Below are 15,431 nucleotides of genomic sequence, written 5' to 3'. Positions count from 1 at the left end.
AAAAGTTGAGATACTTGTCACTCGATCCTCTCATAATGTGAGTAGGTGGGATGTCTTAAGTCAAAACCGGGTTGTCCTTCTTCCTTCTGTTTCTTTCTTTGGATAATGGTCGGGTCAAAATTTGGTCTCGCTGTCTACTTCTTTGTCTGAAAACACTTCATGTTTACATTCAAAGGGGGCATGATGTAGACACCTAATTTCGTCCCTCCCCGATGTCGTTTTACCCATTTTTACCTTAAAAATTCAATTTTTATTCACTTTTACCCGTTTTTATTTTATCCTACCATGTACCCTCACCCGTGTGATAATCCCTTCACAAAATAGCAAAAATAACAATCCCCTAACTAATTTTGTCTTACTAGCAACCTACCCAAACAAAAATAGATACCTAACCCTTATCCCTCCAATTAAAAAACAACACCTACCCTATCCTAACAAACTCTACCCCACCTCACCACTACCCCTACCCCCACGTGACCCCACCTACCTCACCACTACCCCACCCTCACCTCATATATACACACACAAAGGGATATATTCAGGGGAGATTTTTTATTTTGAAAAAAAGGGCAGAGGATTCCATTAATAAAAAAAAGGGGCAGGATTCTATTTTTCTTTCTTCCTCACGATTCACAGATTACACAGAGTAGATCCTCCATTTTTCTTGCATAAGAATTCATTCACACTCAGACCAAGCTACATACGCACAACATTTTTGAATCCCCATTTTTGGTCCTTTGACAGGACCTCAGCATACAAAAAAAAAAATAAGAAGAACACGCGCACACTAATGTTGATGCACAATAATCAGTAGCAAGAACATAGGGAAATTGAGGTAAGAGGTTGTTGAGGACTTTATCTTTCTTCTCCTTTTCTGCTGCTGCGCACACATAAAGAGGGAAGAGAGCTGTGAGAGAGTGATAGAAAGCTGCGAGAGAGGGAGAGATGGTGAGAAAAGAGTAAAAATCGATCAAGGAAAAGAAATGGGCACTGGTTTGACCATTTTCGGTGAGTCTCTTGTCTGAGAATCATAAAATCAAGCTAGAAAGCTCTGGCGATTGCTGTTGTGGCGAAACCCATAGGAAAACAGTCATGTCAACCTGGTTCCAGATCCAACACGAATAGCCACCTTCATCTACTCCGGCGAGATTTGGTTAACTCTGGTGAAATCTGCCGGAAAATGGTACCATCAGCTCAATTCCGACCTAAAAATCACGTTTATTAGTGGTACGAATTGGGTTTTAAGTGTCTGTCTGCTCCTTTGTGATTTTTTTTGAGTTCGAATCAGATTTTGGGTATTGCTTTGGATTGGTTTTTAACTGATGTGGAGAGTCGAGATTTTGGTACTCGTCGAGGTTATTGTACGCGGATTCTATCGAATTTAATCGGAATAATACATCAATTTTGAAAGAGACATTGAGGTCCAATTCTCTCTTCTCTCTCTTTAATTTTTACGTGAATGAGAATGATTTGTTGTTTGATGTGTTTTGAATCGTTGTTGTGTGTTGGTTGATGTTGGTTTTGGATTTTGAAAAAATGATTTGATAATCGAAGCATGTGTTAATCGTTGGTTGATCACGAATTTGGGACGAATTAAAAAATTGATAAAAAGGATGAATATAGATCGATTTAGGTTTATTGTTGTTTTTGTTTAATTCGGAATAAATATCATGTTCTGGCATGAGGATCGGTAAGCAAATTGTAGGCTTTGGGTAGGCAAAGTTTAGGACTCTTGGTGATTTGTTGAATGTGTGAATATTTGGTGGTTGTTTCTTTCTATTTTACCACACAAGATTGAGAAATGTATTTATTTTATCGGGGAATGCCCCGAGATCTTATATACTTATTCACCGGGGAATGCCCCGACGTATCATGTTGGCGGAAAATGATCGTGATGAAGGCCTGCGGCATCGGGTAAGACATTGCAGTTTAGTCTAGATTTAGTTTAGAATATGATTTATATTTTTGTATTTTTTGGACTGTATAATTGGACTGGACTTTACATTTTGGATTGTTTTGTTTTGTTTGATTATTTTGCGTGCTTTGTGTGTGGTTTACACATTTCTTAATGTTAATCTAGCCGATACGCTCTGCCAAGTGACCGTGGTCAAACCACGGGATCGAGGGGTGCCTAACACCTTCCCCTCAGTCAACAGAATTCCTTAGACGGAATCTCTGTTCGCAAACCAGTATTAAAGAGTCAAAACCATTTTGAAAAAGAATATCCATGGGTGACTCGGCACACCCGATTTATACCGGGTGGCGACTCTGAATTTTGATTGTTAACAATAATCCTTTTTCGAAACAAATTTTCATCTTTTATTACTTTAATAATTAAAACCCTTTCGAACATTAATTTATAACCATATTTTTTTTTGGATGTTGAAAAAGGGGTGTGACAACATTCATTAAAGGGCCTTTTTGGTCATTTCACCTTAATTTTGTAATAAGTCTATAAATAGACTAGTTTAGGTCTTTAGTTCTTTGGCTGATGATTATTGTAAGTCTTGAACTTTTGAAACACCAAGTCCTCTCTCCTTGAGGCACAAAACCAAAACTTGTAACTAGGATAGCATTCAAGGGTGGAATCTCTTGTGATTGCTTATTTGTTAGAAATGTTGGTGCTTGAGTAGTGGACTCCGTTCTTGTATCGTTGTAAGAAATCGGTGCTTGTTAATGTATTTTGTAGGGGTTTTAGAGTTTCATAAACTCTTAGGTACTACTTTACATGTTTTCCTTGTGTCAAGTTATTTATCTTCTTTATCATTAAGTTTGTGTTTGCTTCCTTGTGTCGTTTTGTGTCTTGCTTGCTACGGGTATTTGCGGGTCACTTGTGGACTGTTTTGTGCTCATTTAGATACTGTTTGGTATCATTAATGATACCTTAAAACCCTAATAAGACACAAAACATCCCCCAAAAACGTCACAAAACACACCACAAACCGAGAGCCCAAGGAACCAAGTCTCGGCCAAGAATGACAACATAAGAATGAAAAGAAAATCCGAGAATACTTCAACAATGGAGATATAATAACCTGTATAACCACACCAAAATAGGAACAACACTACAATAATATGATGAACAATAAGCTTACAATAACAACAACAAACGATTACAAGAGGACAAGACACAACTACTACAAGATGACAACAAAAAGTAAAGGGATAGATAGTTAGACAAAGGTGTGTAAATCCTAGCAAACAAAGAGTAAATTAAAATCTAAGGCCCCTAACACATCCACACACGATCACCTAACTCTTACGATGATACAAGAGAGTATTCCACAACTTAAGCGCCAAGGTTTTTCAAAAACAAGCAATCACAAGAGATTCCACCCTTGAATTGCTATCCTAGTTACAAGTTTCGATTTACCTCAAGTAGAGAGAGGACTTTGATGTTTCAAATGTCAAGACTTACAACAATAATCAAATAAGTAATGAAAATCCCTAATACTAAACTATATATAGTTTCCTTATTACATAAAAGATGAAATGCCCAAAAGACCCTTAATGAAAAGAGAGTGCCCCTCTAGTGTAACAAATGAGCAAATAGGGCGGCTTTGGTGTGTCTTTGATCCTTCTCACATCTCAACATTGCACTTCCTAGGATGATCCTTTTCTACACTTTTACACGCATTCATCTTCATAGTCGCACTTGTATCATCCTCTCTATCTTAAGAGGAATTTTCCCTCAAATTCAAGCAATCATTACCGCAAGTTCTCCTATTTGCATCATCTCTTCATTGCTCTTCCTAAGGTTAGGATGTTCAACCAAGGGTCCCATGAGATCATCAAGAATGCTCCTTGGATTTTTATGTTCTACAACCTACACATTAGAAGATTTAATACTAGGCAAAGTGCTAGTATCTTAGTTAGTAATCAACAAAGAGTCCTTGTGGGCAAATCCCACAATCCCAACTCCCGGATTCTCTCCTTCTTCATCCTCCTCACTCTCGGCTTCTTCTTCCATACCCTCACTAAGCATGACTTTCCTTTCCATATACATAGGCACTACAATCTCACCTTTACACGGCCAAACATCTTTCCCATCCCCCTCCTTTGGCTCCTCAAGTTCTACCTTCTCTCCATCTTGAGATTGATTATTAATCTTCTTCGGTTCAAGTACCACATCCTCCCTAAGAAAGTACCATTTCCCTCCCTTAGGATCAGATTTCTCTTATTTGGGCACTCGTTAGCCTTGTTTCCCCAGCCTTGGCATTTAAAACATTGAAAGCCCTTAGAACTAGAAGAGGAATACGGTTTACCTTCATTTCTTGGAGGGCACCTTTGGTGATCCTTGTTTTCGGCTTGGGCAGCCTTGTCCTCAGTTTTCTCCATATTGGATGGGTCATTTTTGTCCTTGTGCCAACCCGAGGGAGATTGCCCTTTGAGATTTACACTTGGTTTCTCCTGTAATTCCTTCTCAACTTCCAAGGCATCTTGGAAGATGGCATCAATAGTGTCAAACTTGAGAAGTGTCAACCGTGAGTCAATGTCCCTATTCAACCCCACCTTGAATAAAATGATTTCATGGCTTACTTTCTCCCCTCGGTGATCAAGTTTCAAAATGAGTTGTTGGAATTCATCATAGTAAGCCACGACGCTTTTCTTCCCTTGCCTCAAGTTATACAACTTAGCAAGGAGATCTTGATGGTAGCTCTAGGGTAAGTACCTTTGTCTCATGAGGTACCTTTACCTAAACCAAGGTGGGGGCTTCATCTCAATCAAAACATTGCCAAATCGCTTCACATACTCCCACCACGTAGTAGCATAACCCTCAAAATGTGCAATCGTATAACAATTTTTTTTATCCTTGGTAAGGTTATTAACTTGGAAGATTCTCTAACAAGCAGACTCCCAAGATCGAAACTATTCTAGATCACTCTCACTTTTGAATATTGGAAGCCCCACCTTGATGGTATTTAGACCTATATCACGGTTTTGGTTTCCTTGTTGGTTCCAAAGACCAACTCTTCCTTCTCGTCCGTGAACTTCCCTTGGATCACTTTGCCTACCCCTCATTTCCTCCCTTCTCATGTAAACATCATCCTATGGTCCATAACCAGAATCTTGTTCTCCTCTACCATAACCCTCAACATGGACGGGTCTATTTGGGTTAAGTGAAGCTTGTAGCGGTAGAATTAGATTTGGATAGTGAGGTCTTTGGTCAAGTGGAATTTAGATGGGAGGGCTTGGGTTTGGTGGTTGTATTTGGGTTCGAAGTCCTTCTTTTTGGACTTGGTGAACTGGAGGGTGGCTTGGTCTATCATTATCTTAGATTTGGGAGTGACAGTCGGTTTGATTTATGGTAATAGGGATATAGTATTTGGTGCATGGCCTCGGGAGTACTAGTTGGTGAAATATGTCGAGGGGTAGAAGGTCGGCTTCTTTGGATTTCCACTCTCTCCAATCTCCCACCCATAATTGACACTTCACCCTTCATTGATACTATATCCGATTCTAGTTTTTCAATACCCGCGGTCATCATAGCTATGTCTCGGGACTTAGCTTCAAGGCTAGCCAAAATGATACTAGTAGCATTGTGTTCCCCCGTGGATTGAGAGTGTGAGGTCTCGGGTTCTATTACACCCAAAACAGCCCACAATGTCACACACAACACACCAATAAAGGTTCAAGTCTTTGACCCACAAGCAACAACACCACACAAATGGCAACAAGAAAACAAAACAAGTTTACAAGACAAAAACACACTTTGTTGTAAAAGAGAATTTGTTCCAAGACTTTGATATTCAATAATACACCTTTGAGGAAGATATTTCGGCTATGGTATAGGCTTATAAGACTTGAGACTCTATTTTCAAGATTCAAAAGCTTTCCACCAACTTTCTACCAACTTGCACTCTTTTGGCAAGATAACGTTTTGGGATAGATAGTCTTGTCTCTTTCCTCTTTTGTCTAAGTTTAAAAAGTGCCATACTCCTTTTTGGTAACTTGCTTTTTGGAGGGCTCTTTTTCTTTTTCTACTTTGTTGTTGTCTTGGATTGTTTTCAAGACAAACACAAAGTCTTATACTTCTTTTCTTTCTTCAAGATCAAACAACAACTTCTTCAACACAACACAAGAACACAAGATGAACACCACCACCAACAATAAAAAATCGTCCACTTAACGCCACACCACAACACAACTTGAATCTTGCTCAAGAACTTGAGTTGTAGACTCAATAAGTGTTGAGGAGAAATAGAAACAAACTAAGACAACAAAACACACTCAAATCTAGACACAAATCTCGGCCAAACACAATAACAACAAGAAGAACACCCGGCCAAGAACAAGAACACTTCAATACTCATTTTTTTTTTTACTAAGAGAGCCCAAGATTGGTAGTGTAGGAACATAACCAGCCTTAGATTTTATACCAAATGATACCTTACAACCCTAAGAAGACACAAAACAGCCCCCAAAAATACCACAAAACTCACCATAAACTGAGAGCCCAAGGAACCAAGTCTCGGCCAAGAATGACAACACAAGAATGAAAAAAAAATCCGAGAATGCTTCAACAATGGAGAGATAATAACGTATATAAACACACCAAAAAAGAAACAAAACTACAATAATATGATGAACAATAATCTTACAATAACAACAACCAATGATTACAAGAGGATAAGACATAACTACTACAAGATGACAACAAAAAGTAAAGGGATAGATAGTTAGACAAAGGTGGTGTAAATCTTAGTAAACAAAGAGTACATTAAACTCTAAGACCCTTAACACCTCCACACACGATCACCTAACTCTTACGAAGACAAGAGAGGATTCCACAACTCAAGCGCCAAGGTTTCTCAAAAACAAGCAATCATAAGAGATTCCACCCTTGAATTGCTATCCTAGTTACAAGTTTCGGTTTGCCTCAAGTAAAGAGAGGACTTTGATGTTTCAAATGTCAATACTTACAACAATAATCAACTAAGTAATGAAAATCCCTAATACTAAACTATATATAGTCTCCTTATTACATAAAAGATGAAATTCCCAAAAGACCTTTAATAAAAAGAGGGCATCCCTCTAGTGTAAAAAATAAGCAAATAAGGCGGCTTTGGTGTGTCTTTGATCCTTCTCATGTATTAACATTGCACTTCCTAGGATGATCCTTTGCTGCACTTATACACACATTGATATTCATAGTCGCACTTGTATCACTTAGCACGCCACTGTTTGAGGGCTTGATTTAGTCCATAAAGTGACTTACCAAGTTTGCATATTTTTTCCTTTATCAGGAACCATAAAACCCTCGGGTTGTTCTAAGTAAATTTCTTCCTTCAATTCTCTATTTATAAATGTTATTTTCACATCCATTTGATGGATTTCAAGATTATATATTTTTTCTAAGGCAACTAACAAATTAGTATGTATCAAAATAATCAAGACCTTATTTTTGTCTAAAGTCTTTCACTACAAGTCTTGCCTTGAATTTGTTAATAGTATTATCAGTTTTCATTTTCTTTTTCAAGATCCATTTAGAACCTAAAGGTTTATTTCCTAGAGAAAGATTAACTAACTCTCAAGTATGATTGTTCAAGATTGAATTAATCTCACTATTGACTGCCTCTTTTAAAAAAAAAATGCCTGAAGGCGACATGACTTCTTTAAACGTTTAAGGCTCATTTTCAAGAAGAAATGTTATAAAATCTGATCCAAAGAACGTTGATGTTCTTTGGCATGTACTAAGACTTAGATTCTCATCATTAAGTACATTATCGTTTGGTTCATCTCGAGGTCGTTTAGACCCACCACTAGACTTCTCAGGTCCAGTTTTATACAGATAAATGTGTTCAAAGAATTCAGTATTATCAGATTCAATTACCGTATTGTTATTGATATATGAATGTTCGAATTAATAAATCAAAAATTGACATGCTTTATTGATTTTAACATATCCAATAATCACGCAGTCCACAGTCTTAGGTCCTATTTTTACCTTTTTAGGCATAGGAACTTGAACTTTCGTTAGACACCCTCAAACGTTGAAATATTCCAAGTTGGGTTTCCTTCCTTTCTATTTTCCATATGAAATTAAATGTGTTTTACTATGTGAAATTCTATTGAGTATTTGGTTAGTTGTACGGATAGCTTATCCCCATAAGTTTTATGGTAAATACGAACTTATGAGTATGACATTCATCATTTCCTTTGATGTTTGATTTTTTTATTTTCGTAATCCCATTTAGTTGAGGTGAATATTGGACAATAGTTTGATGGAAGATTTTATTTTTTACATATATCTCCGCAAAATAAGATTCATATTTTTCATCCCTATCACTTCTTATCGTTTTGATCTTTTTATCCAACTGATTTTTAACTTCTATTTTATATTACCTAAACGAGTCTATTATTCCATACTTACAATTTAGAAAATAACATAACAATATCTAGTATAATTGTCAATTAAAGCTATGAAATACTTTATCCTGCTACGAAAGGATTAAGTCTAAGAAATTGAAATTCCTTTAATAGGCTTATATTGATGCTTCACATACTTCGATTCCACACATGTTTGGCATTTTGATTTATTGCACTTATAGTTAGGCAATACTTTCAAACTAATCAGTTTTGCAAGATTTTGAAATTTACATATCCTAAATGACCATGCCACAAATTATTTAGCTCTAGCAAGTACGAAGAGGCCTCAACTTTCTTCATTTCAACAGCCAGTACATCAAGTTTGAAAAGGCCCTCATTGAGGTAGCCCTTTTTACATATGTTTCATTCTTGCTTATTACAATTTTCTTCGAAATAAACACACGCTTGAACTCATTTTTAACGAGAAGTGTTGTCAGCACTAAGTTCTTCCTAATAGTAGAAACGTGGAGAACATTGTTGATAGTCAACAACTTGTTGAAAGTCATTCTTAGGAATATCTTTTTATTTCCTTCAATCTTGACTGTTGAATTATTTTTCATGAAGATCACTTCTTTGGTACCAATAGTATCATAAGTCACAAAAGCTTTTTTTGTCCACACAAATATGTCTAGTAGCTCCTGAATCAAACCACCATTCATTTGGATATCCAACTAGATTGCTTTCAATGATCATAGCACACATATTTTCAATCTTTACTGTTGTTTCCAATATGTTTATCTGATCTCTTTTCTTGTTGTTATTCAGAACTTGACTATTTAGAGCTTTGTGGCCAACATCACTACAATTGTAGCACTTGTCTTTGAATGTTTTCTTTTCTGGAATACTTATTTATTTTCTTATTATTTGGAGCATTATCCTTAATAGTATATCATTATTAATGATTTCTCATTCAACTCATTACCCCCTTCCATCTTGGGATGACTCACAAGATCTTTCAAAATAGATAATTATTTTCAATCATTATTTTTTCTAAAATATGAGGATCTATACTTGTGAAAATTTGCAATTGACATCATTTATTGTCATTCTTTGAAGTTCACATAAAAGTATATTTTTGGTTTCTCTACCGTTTTTATTGCTAAAGCAATTTCTGAGCCACTTAATGACACAACATTGGCTGTCGTTGGGACAACACCATTCACAACCGATCAATTTGTTGTTAAGTTTCATTCGTCACTTTTCTATCAATCTTTAACTTACACTTTAGTATTTTAGAATACCAACAATAAAGACTTTAGTCTTTATCCAACTTGTTTCTTGTCAACAATGAAGTTTTAAAATACATTTTGAAACCTGACGAAGCTTTTATGACTTCTTAGAATCAAATCCAAATAGAGTGAAAATCCATAGGCTTTAAACTCCAAAAATCAATACAGAGAGTTTACTGAATCAGTGAAATTTTTATATTCTTCGAATCGAATTTCCACACTGATTTCTCGGTGAAGTTTTTATATTCTTCTAACTGAGGGAGTAGAAATCAAAAGATTTTAGTCTCTAGAAAGCTAGATCCAATAAAATTAACCAAGTACTTGATTTATAAATGGTGATAAAAAAATATTTTTCTTTCTTTCTTTCACCAAACAAGCACAAAATATAAATGTTTTTATTTTATTACATAATTTTCTTTAGACAGTTGTTTTTCTCGATTTTAGTAAAATCTCTATTTTTTTCAACAATAACTTCAGACACATGGTTCAAATTAATATATGAACAATCAAATAAAGTTTAAACTTTGTATTTATATTTGAAAATTTTTTTAACAATAAGTTCAACCCAACTTATGAACAACCAAAAATTAAGTTCAAATTATTTTCTTGAAGATAGAAAAATCAAATGTTAAGAATTTAAACACAAGTTCAACCAACTTATGAACTATCAAAATGAAGTTTTAAGAACTTCAAACACAAGTTCAAAAAGTTGAAGAACTATCATTATGAAGTTCAAACTATTTTCTGGAAAAATAGTAAAACCAAATTTAAGAAAAAGAGATGAAAGAGAAAGATTCAAGTCCACCAAATTCACGGTATATATGTCCTTAAGAAAATTATTTTCCTCAAGTACCTGAAGTTATGGAATATATCCTCTAAGTATAAAATACATTACTTCGATAGAATAACGGCACCTCAAATTATGTTGAACTACGAACACACTCAACTGGGGCAAATCACGCTAGAGTTTTTTTTAGGAAAGAGGAGTATTTTTTCTTTCAAATTTCATGTCTATACCTGTGGAAAAATTTAGGTATTTATAGCCATCAAGGTGTTGTTTCATGAAGAGAATCAATGATTCAGAAAAGGTGCACCCCTTCATAAATGTGCAACTCTTATGAAAAGTCACAACCCATTGAAAAGGTCATAACCATCCAAACCGAAAAGGTGTCTATTCAAATTGCATTCTTTCTCTTAATGTTTTTTCGAAAAAAATACATGTTCATTTTTCATTCACATTTCTTAAAAACCCAACACAGAGTCCCTAGGATTTGTAGTCTATCATGGATATGGAAAAAGCAAAGGCTGAAATCAATACGTGGTGGATGCAGAATCTAGAGTTGGTGTGAAACATGATGGTTCAATGTTATGGGAAATTTACCTAAAAGGTGGGTGTGTCATATTCGATTTACGTTAAAGATCCAAACGAACATTGAAATACATGAAATATGATGGTCGGTGTTGCATATGGTATATCAAACACTACATATCTAAAGTTGTTTCAAAATGGATGACGGGCAAAAAAAATTTAAAAGTTAGGTAGAAGTTAAATGGCGATGTCCAAATTAAGTGCCTTGAAAACTTTTGTATTGTTAACATCTTAAGCTCCATCTCAAATCATAAGTATGGAATATCCATTGGGAGAATAATTTAATAGTAATAAAAGAGATAATAGGAAATGCAAGAAACCATGCAAATTTCTTTTTACTAATTGTTGGAAAAGACAGGGGCACTATGAAAGAGCCTGACAGGGTAACAACGGAAGAATACCCAAGTATAAACTTTCCCTTCTAATTTGAAATAAGAGGAGGCAAGAAAATTAAATAAAACAAAGTAATATGAAAGCAAAATAATTACCAAACAAATACGATAGGGCAAGAATAAAGGCAATCACACAAGACACCAAATTTACGTGGAAAACCATTCGGTGTGAAGAGTAAAAAACCACGGGACCAAACCTCCACTATAATCACTAAATAGTTATAATATTGTTCTATAAAATGTCCAAAAAAAAGTACCAAACAACAAGAAACAATACATAAACCATAACACCAAACACTAGAGAAATAAAGGAGTGAAAGCACCAAAAATGCAGCTACTGTTTAAAAATAAAAAAAATAAGAGCTACAGGCCACCAAATCAAGCTCTGTCAGTTCCTAATCAAATATTGAGATGACAGAAACAAGCAGTCCAAAAATCAGATCAATCGGATATAAAACGAAGCAGGAATCACAATTTGAAGTTGACAGCTATGGCTGGAATTTAGGTGCGAAAATCAGCTTTGTTTTCTCTCTTTGTCTGCTGAAAACTCTCTTTTTGTGATGGTGAATAAGACCTAAAACAATCAATATATATTATCCATAGTAATGGGCCTATGGAAAAAAGTGGGTTGGTCCAAATTGGGCTTCATTTATCCACATAGGAAGGAAAAAAACCCAATAACCCAACAATTCTTCCCCTCCCAACTATGTGGAGAAGACCGCCATCCCGGTGATCATGCAAAAATCTTCAAACTTCCCTCTTGGAAAAACTTTAGTCATCATGTCGGAACCATTATCATTCGTATGAATCTTCTCAAGTTCAAGAAACTTAGAATCCAACACTTCCCGAATCCAATGGTATCTCGCATCAATGTGTTTAGACCACCCATGAAATATAGAATTCTTGCCAAACTGTATAACACTTTGACTGTCACAATGAAGCACATACCTCTCTTGAGCACAACCAAGTTCCTCCAAGAATCTCTTTATCCAAAGAAATTCTTTACAAGCTTCAACAGCAACAATAAACTCAGCTTCTGTAGTAGATAGAGCTACACATTTTTGTAACCTAGATCACCAAGACACAGCCCCCTGCAAAAGTAAGCAAATACCCTAAAGTAGACTTGCGAGTATCCACATCACCAGCCATATCTGAATCAGTATAACCACAAAGAATAGGCTTTTCTGTACCAAAATACAAACTTAGACTAGAAGTACCACAAAGATATCTCATAATCCACTTCATAACATTCCAATGTTCTCTTCCCAGATTAGAAAGAAAATGACTAACAATACCAACAGCATGAACAATATTCGGTCTTGTGCAAACCATTGCATACATCAAACTACCAACAACTGAAGTATAAGGAACTTTTTTCATATCTTCATTCTCATCATCACTGGAAGGACACTGCTTCATGCTCAACTTGAAGTGCATAGCTAAAGGTGTACTGACAACCTTAGCCTTGTCCATGTTAAGCCTTTGAAGTACTTTCTGAATGTACTTCTCTTGTGATAACCACAACTTCTCGGCCTTTCTGTCATGGACAATCTGGATGCTAAGAATCTGCTTTACTGATCCTAAGTTTTTCATAGAAAAAAACTTACTCAACTCTTGCTTCAACTTTTAAATCTTGCAAGCATTATGACCAACAACAAGCATGTCATCAACATAAAGCAACACAATAATAAAGTCACCATCAGAGAATTTTTACACAAAAACACAATGGTCTGAAGTAGTCTTCTTGAAGCCCTGTTGACTTATAAAGGAACCAAACTTCCTATTCCAATTCCTAGGAGCTTGTTTCAAACCATCCAAGCTCTTCTTTAATTTGCAAACATAATTCTCTTTTCCCTTGATTTCAAAACCTTCGGGTTGTTCCATATAAATTTCTTCATCTAAGTCACTATGGAGAAAAATAGTTTTAACATATATTTGCTCAAGCTCTAAATCTAGACTTGCAGCTTAGCCTAGAACCACACGAATGGATGATATCTTCACAACTGGAGATAATATCTCATCAAAATCAACTCTCTTTTTCTGGTTAAATCCCTTCACAACCAATCTAGCCTTGTATCATAGAACTGGGTTACCATCTTCATGCTTCACCCAAAAAACCCACCTAATTTTTAAAGCTTTTCTATCTTTAGGCAGCTTAACTAAATCAAAGATATGATTATCATGCAAAGATTTAATTTCATCTTCCATAGCATCAAACCACTTTTCTTTTTCTTCACTTTCCATGGCCTCATCAAGACTCTTAGGTTCTCCTCCGTTAGTCAAGAGTACATACTCATTGAGAGACTAACGAGATAAAGGTATTCTCTATCTAGTAGATAGTCTGACAGAACTCTCTGGAATATCAACAACTGGTTGTTGATCAACTATATCAACTTGCACTAAAGCATCAACAACATTATGCTGATCATTCTGAGCATGATCATCATCTTCATTATAAACTTGATTTTCATCATCATGAAGATTTTCTTCGGGAGTAGTAGTCAAAGGAACTGGATCAACATCAACTCGACTCTCACAACTCTTAGAATCAACCTTCTCAGCTTTGTCAAAATCTTCAACTGTTTGGTCTTCAAATAACACAACATCACGGCTTCTAACAAGTTTCTTCTCTACTGGATCATAGAAAAGATAGCCAAATTCATCTTGACCATAACCAATGAAGATACACTGCCTAGTTTTAACATCCAACTTTGACCTTTCATCCTTAGTAATATGCACAAAAGCTTTACACCTAAAGACTCTAAGATGATCATAAGAAACATTCTTACTAGACCAAAATCTATCAGGGACATCACTATCCAAAGCAACAGTAGAAGATAAATTGATAACATAAGAAGAAGTGTTAAGTGTTTATACCCAAAAGGAATCTGGCAGCTTAGCATCTGAAAGCATACATCTAACCTCTCAAATAGAGTTCTGTTCATCCTCTCTGCTAAACCATTCAACTGAGAAGTTTTTTGGAGGATTTTTATGATGCCGAATACCCTGCTCTCTGCAATATCTATCAAAAGGACCAATATACTCACCACTAGTATCTAAATAGATGCATTTCAATTTCTTCCCTGTTTGTCTCTCAACCAAGGCCTGAAAGTCTTTGAACACATCAAGTACTTGATCCTTGGACTTTAAAGGAAATACCCAGATTTTGCGAGAATGATCATCAATAAAAGTCACAAAGAAAAGTGCACCACCATGAGACCTTACTTTAAAAGGACCACACAAATCAGAATGCATTAACTCTAGCAAATCAAACTTTCTTGAAGCGGATGACTTTGAAAAGAAACTCTTTTCTATTTACTAGCTAAGCAATGAACACACTTCTTCAACTTTGCTTGTTTCACTCCAAAAAGTAAATTTTTCTTAGCCAAACTATCAATCCCCTTCTCACTCATATGACTCAGCCTTCTATGCCAATACTCTGATGAAGTATCATTCTCCACCAATGTTATCAAGCCTTTAGAAGTAGAGCCCTAAAATACGTACAAGTTAGAAAACTTATCACCTAGAGCCACAATCATCGAATCTCCTAGCCAGCACCAAAGGTGTTAACATAACCCTCATCATCAAGGTTCCCTACAAAAATCAAATTCAAGCGAACATCTGGAGCATGCTTGACATTATTGAGAAATAGTTTGGAACCATTGTTACTTTCCAAACAAACAGTGCCAATGCCAAGTACTGTAACTTCATCATTATTGCCCATTTTTAACATTCCAAAATTACCTGGAGTATAAGAAGAAAATAATTCCTTCTTTCGCGTAACATGAGAAGTATCACTAGAATCCACAAACCAGCTAGACTCATCACGAACAAGATTGATGGTATTGTCACCACAAGCAATAAGAAGATCATCATTAGCAACAACTGTAACACAATTTTCATTATCACCTTCGTTCTTTTGCCATCTCATATCTCTCTTATGCTTGTAATGATATTTCATAATATAACTTTTTTTTTGCAATAGTCACATGTAACATTCTTCAATTTAGACCTTGACTTACTTTTAGTTTTATCTCTATTATTTGGACCTCTGGACTTGTTTATCCTCTC

Source organism: Capsicum annuum, chromosome 6 (assembly GCF_002878395.1).
Source record: "Capsicum annuum cultivar UCD-10X-F1 chromosome 6, UCD10Xv1.1, whole genome shotgun sequence".
Classification (NCBI taxonomy): Eukaryota; Viridiplantae; Streptophyta; class Magnoliopsida; order Solanales; family Solanaceae; genus Capsicum; species Capsicum annuum.
Note: the sequence above shows the minus strand (reverse complement) of the source record.